Source organism: Microtus ochrogaster, chromosome 5 (genome assembly GCF_000317375.1).
Source record: "Microtus ochrogaster isolate Prairie Vole_2 chromosome 5, MicOch1.0, whole genome shotgun sequence".
Lineage (NCBI taxonomy): Eukaryota > Metazoa > Chordata > Mammalia > Rodentia > Cricetidae > Microtus > Microtus ochrogaster.
The window spans coordinates 16,480,985-16,486,573 of NC_022012.1; the positions used below are offsets into that span (position 1 = coordinate 16,480,985).

The window sequence follows — 5,589 nt, forward strand, 5'->3', positions numbered from 1 at the left end:
GCAGCTCCTCCAAACAACAAATCAACTAATCGTGAGTGTCCCCATCTTGGCCAGCTTAACCATCTCTTTTAACCCAAGGGATTGACCATTGAGCTCCCGGCAACCCTTCATGGTTTTTAGGAATGGGGGGACCTCCAACCGCGGGCTTTCAGGGCCTCAATTGTTCCCTTTGCTGGCATTCAATTCGGCTTGTCTCCTGTGCTAAGCCCATGCCTGGGACGGCGTGTCCTTAGCCAGCCCCTCAGCTCACCCGTGCCTGGAGGCCCGGGGTCTCCAGTTCTTCCTCTTTTTGTCTTTTCATTCCTTTTCTTCCTTCTTTTTATCGTAACTGCTGCTACGGTGCAGCACGCCGCTACGGTGCGGCCTGACCTTGGCTGAATCCCTCCTGCCCGGGAATCCCTCTCCCGTAGGAGGCTCGAGTCAATTCAGCCAGGTTATAGCACCCCCCCTGTGAGCTTGGACGCCTGTTCACAGGGCCTGGGTGTTCGTGCCATCTGCATCTTGCCTTAACGGGGAGCCGTTCTCGTTGTAGGCTTGAGGTGCCACGGTTTTTGTGGGTGTTTTCACGGCCTTGACCATGGGAGCCAAGCCATCCAGACCTATCACTCCGGCCTCGTGCTTTAAATGCCTCACACTTATCAGTCTCTGTCCAAAATGGCCACAACTACCTTAAAAAAATTTAAATGGCCGTTTTTTGGGGGTTCCAGCCTTTTGCCCCTCCCCTCTGCGGCTTTTGTTATGGCATGGCAGCTCACCAACAGAGCAGACAACATGTGGCAGTTGCCATCTTGGCTGAGGGCCAGATGGGTCAGGTGACCTTTTCGCCATCTTGGCTGAGGGCCAGGTCACATGACCACACTCTCCGGGTTTTACTCCCGGTTTTACCCTGCCTTCTCACCCGGTTTTCACTAAAATCCTCCTGTTAACTCTGTTACATGTGTTTTGAGCAATGGCATGTCTCTGATAGGGCCCATCAGAGTCATCCACATTGCCCAATTCCTTTTCACTCTTTCTATACATAATAATACATATAATATTTTAGACTGGTATGTACCTTTAAGTCTCTTAAGCTGTTCTCTACCATTGTCAGTTCTGCCACTAACCTTATATTACAAGCGGTTTTTTCCCTCTCTCTGCCTTTTTACAAATGTAAATCTTACCTGTTGAGAGCCACTGTGGTCAAGCTCAGACCCAACTTTCCAAACAAATTCTATACTATAGTTATACCTGATAAACAGCCTTCAACTGCTCAGAGATCTGGGGAATGTGATATTTAAGTATTTAATATTTTAAAACTTTTCATAACAAAAGAGACAGGTTGGCTCCTAGCAGCACACTCTTAGTTCCTCCAAAGAAGACAGAAGACAAATGGACACATAGAACAACGTCCTTCTGCGGTTTGCTTTGACTGTAGAGTACTGACCACTGGGCAAAACTGCCTTTCATCTAAACCAAAGACCTCTAGATGTGGACGGAATCACTGGAATCGACAGCCTAGCTGCTCAGGTCAAGGTAGGCCTATCTTCCTACAAATTTCTTAGCCCACAGGATCTTCTGGAGCCTGGCAGGCTCTGCGCTAAACAGCAAAGCTCAAGTGCAACCTTCCGCGACCATGGAGGACCCAAAAAAGGGTAGCTCTGGGTGCCAACCAAGTAAGTTCTCTGTTATTTTTAAATCAGCAACTCAAGTAAAATATTATCCTTCTTAAAGATCTCTGACAGTTTGACAGCTGAGAGGGTTTGCAAGGTGACCTCACCAAACAAATTTCAAACCAAATTTATCTCTTATGCTACAGTCATTATATGTCTAAAACTTCTGTTTTCACAAAGTCAAGGAGTTCTCGTGAGTTCCAGGGAGCCAAATTAAAGAATCCACCTTAAACAGGTCAGATACATCCCCCTCAATCCCCTGGTCCTAAATTTTTTTTTTTGCCTTAATTTAACTTTGTTCTTTGTTCTGCCAATACCTTAGGGACACTAGACATTCCCATGCCACAGACATCGGTCAGAAGCAAAGACAACAGCTATGCCAGGATGTTCCCAGCACACAGCCTTCTGCAGGTCCCTCCCCAAAGACAACGCCCACAAATCAGCAGGAAGCAGTTTTGAGAATTCGCTGCCCCAATTCTTTCAAACTGTGGTGTCTAATCTGCTTTTTATTATAAGGAAGACCTGGGAAAGTTATGGTTTTGGTCCCTTTAAGAGACAAGCCACACCCACTCCCCTCCCCATCCGCTGAGGCAGGCTGATCTTCAGCTTCCGGCCTGAGCTTGTTCTCTTTTTCATCTTCCTCTCGGAGGCAGCTTCGCTTCTGCCTCTCTCCCCACTTCTCTGCTTCCCCCCTTCTCTGTCTCTTTCTCCTCTTCTCTTTCTCTCTCTCCCTCCCTCTCTCTGCCCCCCTTCACCCTTCCTCCTCCATAACCTCCTGAATAAACATTCAACCTCACCCTGCATGTTGTGTCTATCCATGTTTCTGTCTTCTGCCCGCCCGCCATGTGTCTCCCTGCCTGGAACCAGCCATTGCTCAGGGACCAGCAGCCGTCTCTGCCTGGGGCCCACTGCCTGCTGCCACATGGCCCGCTACCACTGCTCTGAGACCAGTAGCCATCTCTGCCTGGGACTGGCTGCTCCCAGGGCCCGCACGCCACCACCGCTCTGGGACCAGCAGCCATTTCTGCCTGGGACTGCCTGCTACCAGAGCCCTCTGCCTGCCACCACATGGCCGGCTACTACCATTTGGGACCTACAGCATTTCTGCTGCCTACTGCTGCAGGGATCTTGCAGCATTTTTTAAAAAAGAATAACAAAAGCTGATGCCAATATGCCTATATTCACCTGACTATAAAGCAAGGGATCCATCCAATTAATCAAATTCTTTTGTTTTAACAGAATGCATGGGGTTTTATGTTCTAAGGAAAAACAAAAGGTCCCATTAAGCACAACTTTAGTTTAATTAAATCGTTCTATCTTATCATCTCTTGGGGCCATACAAGGGGCTTCCATATCGCATGAGGTGGAAAACAAGGTGGGAATAATGGAGAAATTAGCATGAACTGGCATAGGTATTGGCCATGCCCTGGTTACTGCCCACAGTTAAGTCATTTTCATCTTTATCATTGGCATCCACAGGAAGAGAATCAGCACCACGAGGGTCGTCCTCATTGTCCTGTATCCATTTCGGCTCTCTTGTCAGTCTTGCCGAGATCCAAACCGGTTGTTCCTGGGCGCTGCCGCTCCCGCTCAGTGTATCTGAGTTCTGAATCCTCCCGCTGCCGCTCCCGCTCAGTGCGTCTGAGTTCTGAATCCTCCCGCTTCCGCAGGGGTCTCTGCCTGATGCCGTGATGGAACTTCCGGGTTTCGGCACCACTTGTGGCACGCTGCTTCAGCCAGCAGAAGAGACGACCACAACAGGATTCTTCTCAGAACACACTTTATTGGAGTGCTTACACTTGAGAATTGAGAGAGGCAAGAAGACCCTGATCGTGCTAAATTATGATTGGCCAGATCGAATGGCCAGATCGAAAGACTCCCCGGCTAGGGGAGCATGTGCGCATGTGCACAAGTTGTTTACCAAGTTTAACATGGAACAGCAAATGGTGCCCAGGCTCCGTGCCAACACACCCACGACATGACGGCGCCATGGCGAGCGCCACATTAGGCATTAAATGCTGCCTTAAAAGGGGACTTTTAGCATTGATGAATCTCCTAGAGGCATCTTGAATATGAAACCTCTTGATGTGTCAGTAAAATTACACTGATTTTGAAGGATATCCCTCATCAAATATATGGAGTATAACAGTGTGACTCTTGGATCTTCTTATAGACACCAAGACGGTCAGCGCATCAGAGGGCTTCCTCAGTTATAAAAGTGCTGGGTTTGGCGACACAAGAAGCCAGCACGCACGTTCTCGGCTGTCTTGCTTTCTGCCCAAGTCCTTTTGTCTTCAGCCTAATGCTTACAATCTATATTTTATTCCAACTCTTTAAAAAGAGAGCAGCGGCTCTTTTCCCGTCTGCAGTTCACCAGGCTCACTACAGAGCAGTCCCACATTGCTGAAGACTTTTCATCCTTTATGTTCGGACCTGAAATGTGGTTTGAGTGCTCACAATAAGTGTTTTACCTAAATCAACAGTCTTCATTTGATGTACTGCTTTGATGTACTGCTTTTTCGATTCCTATTTGCCACAAGTCTTTCTCTTGATTTCATGGCTGGTCTAAACCCTGGCATTCACTTTATGAACACAGAAAATGATATTAAAAACACCACCACCCTGTCTCGAAAAACCAAAAAAAAAAAAAAAAAGAAAGAAAAAGAAAAACACCACCACCCAAGATCAAGCATGATGTGCCAAATTTGGAAATCAGTTAAATCCAACTTAAACTAAAATAAACAAATAACTCCTTAACATTGAGTTCAGCTTTTACACTCTTCTTAAAACCTCACACCTACTTTTTCTCTCCTCCCAGGAAACACTGTCTGAGCTCTACGTCACCATAATCTTCCTATCTTTGGTTCACTTTTCTTCTTACAATGAATGTAAGATAACACCTTTAATCCCAGCACTCCAGAGACAGAGGCAGGTGGATCTCTGTGAGTTCCAGACCAGCCAGGTGTACAAAGCGAGTTCCAGGCAGGACTGCTAGGGCTGTTACACAGAGTCTTCTGTGTGATTACTATTGGCATCACCACCACAGCTATAAAGAATAAACAGGACCATAGCAAGTGTTGAAAACCGATGTTAGCAACTGCTTAATTTTAAAAAGAATGGAAGCGAGAATTTAGGTCCAGGGACTAAGCAATAAAAACAGCTAAGTCAGAGGTTCTCAACCTTCCCAATGCCGAGAGTCTTTAATACAGTTCTTCATGTTGTGGTGACCCCAACCATAAGATTAGTTTAACTGTTACTTCACACCTGTAATTTTGTTAGTGTTATGAATCATTCTGTAAATATCTGTGTTTTCCAATAGTCTTAGGTGACCCTTATGAAAGGGTCATTCAACCCCCAGAAAGGGCGCAACCCATAGGTTGAGAACCACTGGATCTAAGTACTATATAGGATTGAAATTTTAAAAAATCTAAGAAAATATACTTCGAAGCAGAAACTGGGGACTGTGTTAACAAGGAGAACCCTCTTCAGGAACGGCAGAAAACACATGTCTGACTCACAGGACTAATTATCTACAGGAACCATTTGGGTATAAAATCAGCTCAACACAACCAGTACATGATGTGCTCTCCTTGTTGACACCCTTGTGCCATATGCACTGACTGACCTGGGAGGCATCGAACTGAGCCTTCTGCTATGGTCCATGGCCTGAATCTCAGCGCCCACTTAAAGATGAACTCTGCTCCGGTCATGCGGTGTCCTGCAAATGGGAAACAACACATCAGCTTTGCAACGTTCCAAGTGAGGACCACTCACTAACAACGACGGCTCCACTGCAAAGACCACACTGTGACCAGTGAATCAGAGACTCTCTCCCTGTTCACCATTGGGACTGCTGCCCTCAAGTGAATCAGAGACTCTCTCACCCTGTTCCCCGACGGGAGTGCTACCCTCAAGTGAATCAGAAACACTATCACCCTGT

General features: G+C 46.7%; 1 protein-coding gene across 2 annotated transcripts in view; it reads right to left on the bottom strand.

The window, feature by feature from the left end:
* The window catches only part of LOC101986249 (zinc finger protein 420-like), a 74,469-nt gene that overhangs the window by 60,152 nt on the left and 8,728 nt on the right, over positions 1-5,589 (bottom strand). For both annotated transcript variants that reach the window (XR_258240.3, XM_026779126.1), the window contains exon 3: positions 5,275-5,367. The gene's annotated coding sequence lies outside the window, so the exon portion shown is untranslated. The remainder of the gene's footprint in view (positions 1-5,274; positions 5,368-5,589) is intronic.